This window comes from Cervus canadensis, chromosome 14 (genome assembly GCF_019320065.1).
Source record: "Cervus canadensis isolate Bull #8, Minnesota chromosome 14, ASM1932006v1, whole genome shotgun sequence".
NCBI classification, from domain to species: domain Eukaryota; kingdom Metazoa; phylum Chordata; class Mammalia; order Artiodactyla; family Cervidae; genus Cervus; species Cervus canadensis.
The window spans coordinates 42230807-42246432 of NC_057399.1; the positions used below are offsets into that span (position 1 = coordinate 42230807).

The window sequence follows — 15626 nt, forward strand, 5'->3', positions numbered from 1 at the left end:
CATCCTACCACGTGATAGCAAAAGAGAAGATTTATATAAAACAGAACTAAAGCACTGCTCTTGGATGTTATTGTGTTTTTTTTTTTTCAAGAAGAATCACTTTTACGGAAACAAAAACAAATCTAGGCAATAAACAGGATTTGATAGGAAACACTCAACAACATTTGAACATTTGGATGAATCTTCATCTGGGAATTCTGATCCCCTCTGGAATTCTCATAACTACTCAATGATTTTGGCTTATAATTTACAAAATGAAAAAAAAAAAATTGTGCTAACAAGAAATTTAGACCTGGGATAGAAAATACTGTGGTATTGAGTGCAACCTCATAAGATAAAGTCCTGGTTTGTTTATGGTAAGAGAAGAATTCAAGGAGCATCTGTAAATACTGAGCAGATGGTAACACTTGATAGGATGCAGAGATGGATCCCAGGGAGGTGGGCCATGTCAATGGAAGGACTTGGAGCTCAGCTGAGTCCTGGGGCATTATCTGCTTCTCTCTCTAAGGAAGCCAGATACGAAGGTTTCAGGGACAAAGTTGAGAGCAAAGAATGACAATCTTAGCAGCTGCTGACGATGCACTAAAGGAGTCTTCTGACATCCTATCAACAACTCAGAAAAAGAGAGGGGTGAAAGTGAAACCAAAGCCTATTTTGCCCTCCCCATTAAACTTACCAACAAGAGAGAAGATTTTTTGTCAAAAATATCTTAACTTTGCAAGATCCCTATACTCTGTCCTCCAGTGAGCACTTCCCCATCCTAATGCAGTGTCTTCAGACAGCTGGAGGCTTCATTTTGTCAGAAAAACACATAGATCATGCCTATATTTTGATCTTCTTATCTTGATGGTCAAGTTTTAGAACCCTTTGAAATGTTGCCCCATTCACTGCAGTAAAAGAAACTACAGTATACAAAAAATGTAAGATTTCATTAGGGACTTGTTTTGTTTTTTTTTTTCCTCCAGCCCCTCTAAGGTCTCTGTTTGAGCCTCACCCAGCATCACAAAAGCTATCAAACCACTTGAATGAAAGGGTCAAGGAGCAAGCTGTGCAAGTATGGAAGCCGGCAAGCCCTGTTCAGACCACCCAGCTCTCCAAAGGCTGAGCAACACCAGATTCAGACAAGATAAGAGGCTGCTGGCCCATGTAACCCAGCCCAGGGAACAGCTTTTCCAGAGAGTTACAGGCTTCCATTGTGAGCATGACTGTGTGCTCTGAAAAGGTGGTGTTTGTCTATAACTCACTAGATCAGCAGTCTTGATTCTTCGTGAAAGAAAACTTCAATGGTACTTTTTTTAAATTTTTAAGAAAAGCAATAAGCCAAATCTTTGGGCCTGTGGTCAAAGCAAACACTGAAAAGCTCTTACCCCTCTATATCTATGTTTAGAAGACTGAGGCATACCCATCAATGTCAGAATATCAGAGTTAGAAAGATACCGGAAGCGCATTTAATTCAACACTTTTGTTTTATTGATGGCAGAAGTGAAAGTTAGCAAGAATAGGTGACTCATATAAGATCGGTTAGCGACACCTAAGACATGAAACACCATGAAGACAAAGTGTCTATCCATATTATATACACTGATCTTTCTGAATCCTTGGCACCAGCCCAGAGCCTGGCATGTAGCAGGCACCTACAAATATCTGGAATGAAGAGAGGAAAAAAAGAAAAGGGCACTGATGACCATATCCTATTTTCTTTTTACTGTAAATATATTATGTCATTCATTGTCACTGGTGACAGGGATGGAAGCTGAGTTCTTCCTTTCATATGCTGTCTAATGAGGACCTCAACATGATGGAGGAATCATTTCCTATTTCTCCCAATCCTGGTGAGTTTGTCCAATCAAAACAGATTTCTAGGAATTATACTTCTACTGAACAGGTCCCAAGAAATAATCCAACTCAGTTCAACCCACTCAGCCTAATCTGTCCCCAAGAGCAGACCATTCCCAGCAGGTTGATAAAGAACTAAGAAGAGCCTTGGGCTTAAAGTTTCCAAGACAAACATAACTTGGCCATGCAGAGCAGGTCAGACCACACAGTCCAACACAAGGAATCGGGGCACATTTCCCTGACTGCTTTTCTTACTCATGGCAGAAGAGCTGGTTAAAAGTTCTAGTTTGTCAGTCAAGCATGCAAAACCATGCTTCATGTAACTTGTGTTCAACATCAGCTCACACTCAAGCTTATTACTTAGGTGTGAGGTTTAACATTAACTGAGCACATGACAAGAATTTAATTTGCCAAGAACGATGTAAAGCACTACTCATCCAAGTGTGATCTTGCCTGCATGAGAATCACCGGGGAAATTCCTGCCCCCTCCACCCCCCACCCCCTCAGCCCCCCACCCCCGGCCCACCAAGTCTAAACTCCTCTGGGGGTGCGGCCTAGGTGCCTGCCTTACCCCAAGTGGTTCTTAGGGACATTGGGTTTTGAGGATCTTTGATGAAGAGAAAGAGGGAAAGTATTTAACACTTTCCTAGTGTTATTTCTGAAGGCAATTTTATCAAAGAAAAGCAGAGGACTAAGAAGCAAAGCTTCAAGCTTTAAGCAGTGCTGAATATGGTGGCATCACTTTTCTGGAGCAGAAACCTGTAAAACATTAGGATCTCCTGCTTAGGTCTGTAAAATAGTCCTGAAGAGGTTAATCTCTCCAGCAAGATTCCCAGGCCATAAACTCCAACCAGCCCCCGAAATGCTCTTTTTAAGCTTTGTAATTCATACCACACAACAAGACTGCACACAAGCATTGAAAAAAACAGAAACAAAACTTAAATGCCTTGAAAATTATTTCTGGGATCCAGATGACAACTAAAAAAAATCATTTACTACAGCACAAAAGTCTCTAGGCCAAATCCAGATACATGAAAGAGATTAAAAATCAGTCAGAAACTTCAGAACAATATGATTTCTTTGCCTCTCCAACACTGGCTTTCAACTCCATAAAAAAAGAAACCATACTTTAAATATGTATATACATATATAACTAAACTAAAGCAAAGCTATCCAAAAATCATCTCATCCAAACTTTTGTATCTTTATACCATGAGGATATTATCTGTTTTGTTAATTTTTGCATTTTTTCTCTTTGCCATTTTGTTTAGCTGAAAAGAAATATTCTGATTTGGGGGGGCAGGGAAAAGGGACAATTCAGAATGTAAAAATGTTTTTTCACTGGTGAATGCTATTGGGGATAGATTGAGAAGAGAATTATAAATTTGTATTATGTAATAAAGAGCCTCCCATTTGGGACATAAGGCTCTTTAACACTCCAATTTGCCACCTTGTGAGTTTACATTAGAATTAAACTTTTGCAAGCAGACTTGATCTACTTCTTGTATCATTACTCGGAGTTAATGCTACCACACAAATAACCTCTGGGGCATTCTAGCAGAATGTTCACAGTCAAGAGGAGAGGAAATACATAAAGCAGATACTTACAGGTAGTGGTTTTCCTTGCCAAGTCAAAAGCTAGAAACCCTTGGCGCAGGCAGGCGGGATAAGAGTCACTGACCCGGTAATCTCTGATTTAAAGGGCTTTGAGAGGAAAGGGGGAGGAAAAACAGCCCAGGGAGGGGAAGAGCTGAAATTCCAGTCTTTCAGGTCAGCTGAGTTTCAGCTCTCTTTGTACTAAAAATCCATTAACCCACCCCATAAGAAAATACAGAACTGAAGTTCACATACACACTCCACAGTCTTTGCTGGTCTTCTCCAAGGCTGCAGTCGCTGCTGAAGCTTTGAAAACTTCCCGATTGCCAAGCTCAGGACTCCCAGGGAAAAGGGATGATCAGGGATGCCCGCAACGGTTTGCAGCGAGCCGACCTCCCTGGCAGAGCGCCCCAGCTCTCCAGTCCCTTCTGCCGGCTGGGTCCGCAGGGACAAAACTGAGCTTTTGTTAAAGGTCGGTGGCGTCTCTTCTAGTCTCTCCCCAGCTCCCTTTCTCACTATTAGTTCTGTACTAACTGCTCCGCCACTGGCTGATCCCAAGCTGCCTCTCCCGTCACAGCGCACAGGCACACACACTCACAGACACACACATGGCACACACCCACACCCCATCCACACAATCACCCCACACACCACACACAGGCACCCACACATGTGCATGCACCCACACCTACACACAGACACATGCATTCACAGGCAAGCACACACATTTACACACCCTCATACCCATGTGTGTGCAAACACACATATGCATAGGTACACACACATGCGTAGGTACACACACAGACATGCTCATACCCACCCACACTCATACTCACACAAGTTTTTTCCTAAACCTTCAAACTCTTCAAACATTTTTTTCCCTAAGCCTCTCCTGAAATAAATTCCCAGCCTGAAAGGTTTTTATTCAGATTCAGAAAAGATGTCCTGCATTCAGAAGGGAGGAGGGAGAGGGAGGGGACCTGGCCTCTTTGAACTTTAGTCACAGCCTTTAAAGGAAAAGAGGAGATTCTAGGGGTTGGTTTTAAGTACCACTTTAGTTCTTCAGTTTATAAGGCTTTTCATGTGTCTGGTTCTTTTTTAAAAACCCAGAAAAATTCTGTAAATCTCATCTCATTTGCATATAGTTTATGACCCCACTGATTCCACCCTATCACAGGTCAAGAAACGTGCTCTCAACAGAGATTCATTCAGTTAAACTGGGCGGGATTCAGTGGGTGGGTAAACGCTTTGTTCCTTAACAACTGCAAGATAAAATGCTTTCCTGTGTTTCATCCCCACCAGAAAAAAATAAAACAGTGGCATTAGTATCTGGGCTAACTTTTAAATTGACCATAAATAGAGAAGTTGGAGTGTTATCTTGCTTTGGGGGAAATGTTTACATTGAGACATGTCTGGTTATTCTAAACCTTTGCCTAAAGAACAAGGCACTGTAAATCCAGTTCAGACAAGACTTGTTTTCCTGAACAAGGTCACCACATAAGACCCTCTCTCTGGGAAGCAATGAGAGGGAGAAAGAAGAAAATGGAGAAGAAAGGGAAGAAAATTATGTGAAGAAGGAATAAAGCAAATAAAAAATGAAAAAGAATTCAAAGGGCGAGAGAGAAACAATTATTTCATTCTAAAACATGCCTTATGGATGCTTTAGCAATGAAAGGTACGTGTACACTTACTCGGAGTCAGCAGAAATTTAAAATCTTCAAGAATCTCTTGATCCTTCCTCTTGCTCTGAGAATAAATGGATGAAAATGTCTCCAAGAACCACTAAGCTCTCTATAAGTAAAGTGTTCACTACACAAAAGTATTAGTAAACAAAATATAGTGGCAATGTATGATTCATGTACTAATCTTTAAAAAAACAAAAACAAGAAATAACCCCTTAATGATGACAGGAAACACAGTGTGATAGACAATCCTGTTCTCAGACTACATTTAAAACCTTCCCAGCTTATGAAAATCTCACCTGCAAAGAAATGAAGATGATTTTAGATGCTATTAGTTGAGAAAGGAATGATAGTAGGTAGTTGCATTGATGTGCTTCTCCTAACATCTGGGCTAAATAAAGCTTGTGGATTCATATGGAAACAGAAATAAATGTTTTATACTACTTCTGTAGGGGAAAAAAATCCCTTCAGCATTCTAAGCAAAAAACAACAAAAACTTATATATTGCAACATATTTCAGGAAATGTAATTTTCATTAAGTTAATTATACACATGCTGGTTGGCCTAACTTTGTGCTGAACATACACTAGAATAAACAGAACTAGAGTTAGTTTAGCCAAAATATCTTGAAATCTGAGGTACCCACTTATACAAATAAGTGAGTCTTTCTCATATCTTTCACCAGTGGATAGCGGCTGTTGAAATAATATAGTTATCAACTTTAATAAAGTGTTCTTTGAACGAGTTGAAATGCAAAGTCAGAATGTTTTAAAAGAACTTAGCCAAAGAAACAACGAAGAATTCTCCCACTAAAAGCGTGTGTTGTTGAACTTAGTACTGAAACAAAATGCATTTTAAAGAAGTCATTCTATTTCTAACCCTAGGGTTAGATGTGATGTGAAAAATACAGAATGCCATGTGTTGGAAATGACCATACCTTTTTGGATTGTAAACATGTACAATTTTGTTAAACTGCCGTAGAATATAGCATTCTCTAAGGAGCACAGCCAACACTTTCACCAAAAGCCTATGTTAAAAAAAATAGGAGTGTGCCTTTTAAGTGTTGCTGATGACACCTAGCACAGAAGTGTTATCCATCGTACTGTGAAGATGGTTTTCCACTGAATTCTTTTTTTTTGTATTTATTTTATTTATCTGTCTGCATCGGGTCTTAGTTTCGACATGAGGGATCTCTGATCTTCATTGCAGCATGCAGGATCTTTAGTTGCAGCAGGCAGGATCTAGTTCCCTGACCAGGGATTGAACCCTGGCCCCCTGCACTGGGAGCATGGAGTCTTAGCCACTAAACCACCAAGGAAGTCCCTCCACTGAATTTGTAAAACTCAGTGGCTATGGGAAACAATGCTGCAAAAAAGACTATTGGCTAGGAGTGGAAGGGTCCACTTTAAATAGATCAAATTAAAGCAAATAAGTAAGTAAAATGAAAGCAAGATTAACACCCTTATGTACAAGAAAAGAACAGAAACACAACCTAGTGGGAGTGTGTAGAGGCAGAGACTTGCCGTCCTCAGAGTTTGGGATGGCTAGAGAATAACAGGGAATGAAATAAACCCAGCAAGGCGGAAAAAAGAGCCATGTGCTCTGCTTGAAATTCTAAAAGTGTAGACCAAGATCACTTTTTTACACAGAAGTGCAAAATTCTAAATAACACACCTTCAAATCTAACCTTTCTATGTATTTTTAAAGATATTATACCCAAATAGGGTTTATTTCAGGATTAAAATGACAGTTCAAAATAAAAACAACATTAATACGTTGAAGGAGGAAAAAAGCCATGCGATCATCTCAATAAATGCCAAAAAGTGGTATTCAGTAAAATTCAACACTCATTCACTAAATAAACAAACAAAAAACACTATTAGCCAGCTAAGACCAGAATGGAAATCTTTTTACCCAAAGACCTCTGTGAGAAATCTTATCCTTAATGGCAAAATTTTAGTAACCACTAAAAAGAAAATGCCTGCTACAATCACCACAATTCAACATTGTAGAAGTTGTAGCCAATACAGTAAAAATAATAACAATAATGAAGCATGAGGATTGGAAAGGAAGAAAATATAACTTTTACTTCTAAAAGTTTTTTTTTAAGATTTTGTTTTAAAAAATCTAAAAGATATTCAATATTTCTAAAAGATGTCTAAAAGTCTCCCTGTAAAATATCTTAAAGATCTTCCAAATAAGGGTGCCAGAAGAGGGTGTCCTGACAGGAGAGACATTGAAAGAGCAGCCTTTTCTAAATAGACACATGTACACACCCAGCAAGACAGCTGTTAATAAAAAAAATCCTTCTCCCAGCGCTTTGTTTTATGTTTGAAGCCAGTGGTCCAGCTGGAGAAATGAAAGATTCAAGTTCTCTCATTTTATGAGGACGGATGCTCAAGTCACATGTTCTTCACAGAATCTATTTGAGAAAATGGTTCCCCTCCTCCATACTCAAAGCTATTGGTTGTGGAAGTGGAAACTCCTAGGATTATCATTTCCATATTTGTCCACCACACTGAGGTAGGAAATCAGAATAAACTGACTCATTTCGTTCCACTGCACGGTACTTTTCTCATTAGCAATTAACACAGCTTCAAACACTAGCATTAAAGTAAACAGACATTAGGATTTCCATGTACATATTAAAAGCATGAAAAAAATCAAGAATACTTTTTATCTTCTTCTTTTACAGGAAAAGGGAAATGTACCAAAGGCAACATAAGCAATTTAGTTTTGAGTTGTTTTACATTTCAACTATCTTTGTGAGAGATTTGGTCTTTCAAAGCTTAGCACCAGGACAGTTTTATCTTTCTAAGCCTAATACAAGGAGTTAGGAGTCTTGGCTTATTGATTTAAAGAAAAAAAAAAAAAATCCAACTCTCTCAAAAGATAATGTATTTTGCATCATAAAAAAAAAAAACAAAGTAAAAATAGTTGCTATATTAAAAAAAAATCATGGTAGGTTAGTCCAAGAGGTGAACACTGAAAGTAACAGAATACACCCATAGGCAAAAGATGTTTTTCTCAGGAGTAAATGGCACAAATCTATTAAAAAATCCCCCCGGACTTGTTTAGAAGCTGAGGCTGAAGTCACACAATGAGTGTGCCTAGCAGAAACCAGAACAGGCTGATCTATTAAATTATCTTCAATGGGGTTATTGAACCTTAGTATATGCCAGGCACTGTGCTAATCCTAGGAAAGACAGAGATGAGTAAGTAAGACCTAGTGCCTGCTCTCAAAATCCTTACAATTCACTAGAAGAAGACAAGACAACAGAAATAACTTGTACACTGAGATGTGATTAAAGATCACTAACAATTATTGAACATGTACCACCTAATGTACATTTTTACTTACATGCATTTATTAGCTCATTGGACCTAAACAATTCTAATACCTTGAATGGATCTTGGGATTCATTAACTCAAATCCAGCATTAGCTCTCTGTCTCTCTATTGATAAACTTTGTCTCTGCTTTAATTTGCATATTAACCTTATTTTCTCCTGGTACATAGAGGCTTTTTTGTGATAAAGAAAACCACCAGCAGCCCAGGTCTAGTTCCTATGGCTTACTATCCGGAAGGAAGAGAGTCATCTTCCATACTAGTTTTAGCAGGAGATAGAAGCCCAGGGCAACTAAGAAAGAAGAGGGAGCCATGAATGTTGACACAACAGGACAATGTAGAGGGGGGAAGATTTTCTGAATGGGAACAGGGAAGAAGGATGGGAAAGCAGCTGGGCAGGACCGCCAGGCACCATGAGAGATGTCAGTTTCAATCTTGAAGGCAATGGGAACCCTTTCTTATTGAAATATATTTGACATAAAATGCAGTGTCAATTCAAGGTGTACAACATGTTAACTCGATAGATTTATATACTGTAATTTAATTGCCATTGTGGTGATAATTAGCACTGCTATCATGTCACATAATCATCTTTTCCTGTTAGTGGTTGGAATAATTAAGTTTGAGTCTCTTAGCAAGTTATGATACAAAATTATTTTCTATTTTGACTACATGGTGCATTAATTCTCAAGCACTTAAAAGAGAAGGGCGCAATCAAGCCATGAAAAGAGATGGAGGAAATTTAAGTGCATACTTCTAAATGAAAGAAACCATTCTGAAAGGATACATACTGGGTTATTCTGACTATATGACTTCTGGGAAAGGCCAAACTATGGAGACAATAAAAAAGAATAAGGGAATAAGGGATAGGAAGGATAAATAGAGCACAGAAAAGCTTTAGGACAATGAAACTACTCTGTATGGTAGATAGATGTCTCACAAATTTGTCCAAACCCAAATCACATACAATACCAAGAGTGAACCTTAATATAGACTATATAATCTAGATGGTACTGATACCCCTCTGGTGGGAGATATGAGAATGGGGGAGGCTGTGCATGTATTGGGGTAGTGAGTATAAGAAAAATTTCTGTATCTTTCACTTTGAGTGATACATTCCATTCAATATTTCTGTAAACTTAAAATTTCTCTGAAAAATTATATCTAATAAGTATATTTTTAACATTCAAAAGTGTAAAAAAAGGGTAGTTCTGGTCACAATTCCCAGAGAATTTCTCAAAGAGGAAAGATGGTCTTTAAGAATTCCACATGGAGGAATTGGACCCCTTGTGCACTGCTGATGTGATTATAAAATGGTGGAACCACTATAGAAAACAGTATGGAAGTTATTAAAAAAAAAAATAGACTTACATAATCCCACAATCCTATTTCTAGATCTCTACCCCTCCCAAAAATGAAAGCAGGATCTCAAAGAGATAGTTGCACAGACACATTTATACCAGCACTACTCACAGTTGCCAAGGAGTGGAAAGAACCAGAATGCCCATCCATATATAGAAGTATATATAAGTACATTCATCTTAAGTATAGAGCATGATGAATGTGCCTGCTCACATCCACTCATGTAAGTACAACCCAGATCAAGTCAGAGAGTATTTTCACCACCCTCAATGATTCCCTCATTTCCCTGCCCAGTCAACACCCTCCTCCTCACTCAGTGAAACTCAAAGGTGACCACTATTCTGGTCTCAATAACTATAGATGGGTTTTAACAGTTCTTGAACTTAATATACATAGAGTCATACAGTATATATTATCTTGTATCTTTCACTCAACGTAAGTTTTGTGAGATACATCCATGCTTTTCACCAACAGTTTCTCTCTTTTTTATTATAGTGTAATATACCATTTGTATGAATACTCAATAATTTACTTACCTATGTCTCTTTTGGGGGTTTTTCTGGATTGGGACCAATCTGAATGAAGTTGCTGTGAACATTCTTGTATTTGCCTTTGGGTGGACCTATGTACTATTTTCTCCTGGGTATATTTCAGGTCTGAGATTGCTATGTTATAAAGTATATTTTAGCTATAGCATTTTAAAGCAGGATTTTAAATAATTACATTAACTTCCAAGTCTAGTCAAACCTAGCCTGACTCTTAATTCTACAACATTATTCACCGCAGAATTCATTGCAACACTATTCACTCCATAAAAACCTGTCCAGAGTCTGCTATGTATCAGGAACAAACCAGTGAACAAGGCAGGTGTGAGTTCTGCCTGCATTAAGCTTACCATCTGGTGGCTGATGAACAGTGAGCTAGAAATTAGAATGCGATGAGTACTAAGAGGGGAAAGTGTGGGCATCATAGGAGTTTACAATAAGGGACCTGAGTGGTCTGAAAGTGGAGGCATTTCCTGGCTTCTACTAAAAGTAAAGAGTTCCAATAAAGTAAAGAACTAGTTGTGATATAAGCACTATATAAGGAGTCAGAAGATCAGATTCTATTTGCTGTTTTCCCATCAGGCAGCTGTGTGACTTGAGGTGATTCTCTTACTTTACTGGGTCTCACTCACAATAATAATACCATTTTACATTTGTGTCAAAGTAAAGTATTCCTCTTAAATTGGTTGAATAAATAAGTCTGTAATCTTATTTTACCAATTATACAAAAAACCATTGTCAGAGAAGTACTAATAAGTCTCTGACAATAAAAAAGGTATTTTTAGTCCCTTTATATACAAGTGAAGTACAGAAAACTCAGTTTCCTGAAAACAAATTAGTATATTTAGCCATAAGAATAACTGTTAAGGGATTAGCTAACACTACCTTGGTAATCACTTCACAAAATACAAATATATCAAGTCAACACATTGTATACAAACTTACACAGTGTTATATCTCAACTACCTCTCAATTTTTTAAAAAATGGTTAAATTCATTGGAGATTATCAGTAACAGGTTTTTAAACACTTTTGGTTTAGAAAAAAACACTTTTGGTTACTAAATCAGATTACGGTATCATTCTAATAGGCTTTACCCTCATCAAAATGCAGGATGAATGTATGTTTTAAGTACCTTCTAAGCCAAAACTTCTCAAAAGTAGCCAGGAATACCTGGGGGTTCCCAAGATTGTTTCAGGACTTCCATGAGATCAAAATTATTTTTACAATATTAAGATATTCTCTTCCTTATTCTCTCATGGGTATAAAACTTAGTTTTCTAGAGGCTATGTGATGTTACAAGAGATTGAATGCAAAAGCAGCTGTGAAAATCCAGCTGTTTTGTACTGCTAGACATTAAAGTGATTTGCAAAAAAATATAAAACAACACCACTTTCTCATGGGTTTTTTTTTTTTTTGCTTTCAAAATTATAGTTATTTTCCACCAGAATATTTATGGTAACATAATAAATTTACTTTTGTTCCTTTAAATAGTTAAATATTTCTCAGTTTTAATTTCTAATATGCTAAATAGAGGTGTAACTCAAATAAATGAAAGCTCTGTAGCGATGTTCAATAAGACTTTGAGAGTACAAAGAAACCCTGAGACCAAAAGTTTGAGAACTACTGATCTTGCAAACATTCCCAATATCCTTATGTAACAATTTCTGGATCAACAGTCTGGCTTTAGCTGTGGTTATATTAGCCAAGATTGAATCAAAGGAAACAGGGCTTCTGGAAAGCAAGGAATAAATTAAAGATTACAGAGCTTACACTTTCTCCTCAAAGAATATTTTTCCTATCTCCACAAATAGTGTTATGATTCATGATTCCATATTTGCATTCATGATTTTATTTAATCCTAAAAATTTTGAGGTGAATAGAGAAGGCATTATCCTTCCGATTTTACTGATGAGCAAAGTGACCTAGAGAAATTCATGTCCAACTGGCTGGACTGGGATTGTAATAGAGATGTTTATGATACCCTACCTAATGTGCTTTCCATGAAGCAGAAGGAAGGAATCATATCTAAATACTCTCTAAATAACCAAGATTATCTTCTCTCTAAAACATACTTTCACCAAACCTGAAAGGCTCTTCAGTTCAGTTCAGTTACTCAGTCATGTCCAACTCTTTGCGACCCCATGAATCACAGCATGCCAGGCCTCCCTGTCCATCACCAACTCCCAGAGTTTACTCAAACTCATGTCCATCGAGTTGGTGATGCCATCCAGCCAACTCATCCTCTGTCGCCCCCTTCTCCTCCTGCCCCCAATCCCTCTCAGCATCAGGGTTTTTTCCAGTGAGTCAACTCTTTGCATGAGGTGGCCAAAGTATTGGAGTTTCAGTTTCAGCATCAGTCCTTCCAATGGCTCTTAAGAGAAGCTAATTATCTGGAAGTATCTTTGTCCTTCAAGGGTAAAAAGAAAAGTCAGACGTCTATTTTGTCTTTGCATTTACTGAAAGTAAGCATGGTCTAATGTGGATTAGAAGCAAACATATATCCTCTGAGGCAGAACTATATGTTAAGCTTATATATTGGATAAAAAGAATAGAAGCCATCTCTGACACAGCAAACTGGTAGCAGTTAATGAGACCCAAGTGAGTTTTTAAATTCCAAAAGTTAGATTTTACAATCATTTTCTGAGATCAACCATTGGTTGTTTTGTGATATACTGATAATTTTACTTTTTTCTCTAATGCTCTGCACAGTTTGATGAATTTTCCCCTATAATATGATTAATTTCTTAAATGGATGATTAAGTAATGACTGACACTTCTATTTCTGCTTGAGATTAATGGCATGCCATGATTTAAAATGGCATATAAATACAAAATTGAATCCTCTTTGCTGACTAAGGTGATCTGACTTTAAGCAGACAAGGATCTTAGCTTCAATTTGGGGTTAGTTGGAATAAGAGATACAAACAATAAAGACAAGTTTTATTATTTCTATATTCACAGAAATATCAATAAATTGAAAACACTGGACTAGGTGGATCAAGGAGAATCTTTAACATAGGTAAACAATAAGGTTGCTAGAAAGACTTCAAATATTCCTAAATATAAAATAATTTTAACACTTATTAATTAATTATCCATCATTGTTAAGATATGTCAATGCCTTGAACTAACAGAGCATTTTAGACTTCTCCCAATAAATGTCAAACGTGAAGTATACATTTCCAACTTTTATATTTGAAAATATTCAGATGTACTTGTCGTTTTGGTAGCATAATTAAAATTGGAGTTAGGGAGAAGTAGTGAAATTTGGAGAGGGAAATGACAACCCACTCCAATATTCTTGCCTAGAGAATCCTATGGACAGAGGAGCCTGGTGGCCTGCTGTCCATGGGGTCTCACAGAGTCAGACACGACTGAAGCGACTTAGCATGCATGCATGCATTGGAGAAGGAAATGGCAACCCACTCCAGTATTCTTTCCTGGAGAATCCCAGGGACAGAGGAGCCTGGTGGGCTGCCGTCTATGGGGTCGCAAAGAGTTGGACAAGACTGAAGCGACTTAGCAGCAGGGAAGTTTGAGGGCTGCAATGGAGAGTGATGTAAGAATTTCTGTTTTGAAACAATCTTCTTATATTCAATTACAGTAATCTCAAACCACCCCCATCATGATTACAACGGAAGGTGACAAATTTGCCAAATTTTGGTGCTTTGGAGCTATTTTTATAACAGAATGCTGCAACACTCTACTTGCCAAGAACAAAAGAGTAGAAAGGGAGAAATCCCTCAGTCTCCTAATGAAGCGCCCTTAGATTGCATGGGAATGACCAGTCAACAGCAAGTGGTACTCTGTTCCATGCAAGTCACAGCATTTCAGCAGTAATTCAGTTTTCACAAAAACAATCATAAATTCCCTCTTGAAAGGCCAGTCACCACAGTCACAGGTTGAGCCATTTGATCATTGAAGAATCTGAAGATAAAGCAAGATTTGAAAATGTGACCTGCACCACTTTAGCATATTCCCTCAACTACCACCACAGGAAGCACTTCTGGACCGCAAGTTAGGGAGGCCATTTACCAGCATAGCTGAAGAAATTTCCCATCTCTTTCCATAAGCTCCCAGAAAGAAAGACCCTTCACCTTGATATCTTCAGGTATAATTGAATTTATCTCAACTTTTAAAAGGAGTTATCATCAATGTAGATTAATGGAACCCTATTCCACAGATTGAAAAGGGAATTCAGAAAAAAAAAAAAAAAACACTATCCAAAGAGAAATGGAATTTCTTTTTCAAAACAAGCTCCATTTCTATGCCTATGCATCAATGCATATTTTTGGCACATTGTCTCACCACTCTACCCTAGAAATTCATAGCATATGTTTTCAAATTATTCACGAGTATGCATAAATATTAATCAAATAGATTATTTCCTTTAAGATGAGACTTGATTTCAATGTGTAACATAAATCTTGGCCAAGTAAATATCCTCAGACATTTGTGGCAGATCCTACTTCATAGGCTAAGGCTCTGGGGGCATATTTTGTGGGGGTGTAGTAGCATCTGCTAACTATCAAGAGGCAAGGGAATGCATTTTATGATGACTGCTTCCTGGAAAGATAAATAGAAACTTAATTTTTCAACATCCATTCCCTTTAAACCTTCAATTAAGAGCATTTTTACAACTGATAATCCAGTTTCACAGTGATAACCTAGCAGTGGAGGAAATATATTTTCTTTCCAGTCACTTAAAAACAGACAATTGCCCTGTGAAGAGGTCTTTTGGTGGTAGAATATATTGCACATTTTTTCCATTCTAACCCCAAGTCAAAATTGATTTAAAGAAACTGGAAATAGCCATATCTTTTCCAACATGTCTGATTCCTAAGTAATCTAAGTACCGTTTGACAGCATTTTTAGATACAAACAAAACTGTTAGTTTTGTTACTTTCAGAATCAAACCAAATAAAGGTTCCCCTTTCTAAAAGTCTTAGGTCAGCATCAAATTAGCAAAAGTTGTTCTTTGGTGGTCTCTCTCCTGGGCAAGCGCAAAGAGTCGGACACAACTGAGCGACTAAACTCAACTGAACTGAACTCCTGGGCAAGTGCAGGAACATAATCAAGTATTTAGGATGTGGTCATCTGACCTGCAGACCTTTGGTTCAATGTATTATTAAACTAAGATCACTGGAGTCATGGATCCAAATCCTAGGACAACTTTTAACCTCACAGAAAATTCACTTTCTTAGGTACACTTTGGTAATATTCTCCTGGCTTAGATTAAGAGAAACTACCTATAA

The 15626-nt window shown here is 37.7% G+C and overlaps 1 protein-coding gene across 5 annotated transcripts in view; it reads right to left on the reverse strand.

Annotated features, from left to right (window-relative positions):
- Nucleotides 1-4086, reverse strand: part of FREM1 (FRAS1 related extracellular matrix 1) — a 171100-nt gene extending 167014 nt beyond the window's left edge. For 4 of the 5 annotated variants that reach the window (XM_043487093.1, XM_043487096.1, XM_043487097.1 and 1 more), the window contains exon 1: nt 3445-4086. The gene's annotated coding sequence lies outside the window, so the exon portion shown is untranslated. The remainder of the gene's footprint in view (nt 1-3444) is intronic. The other variant, XM_043487094.1, reaches the window with a different exon arrangement.
- Between the last annotated feature and the right edge of the window lie 11540 nt (nt 4087-15626).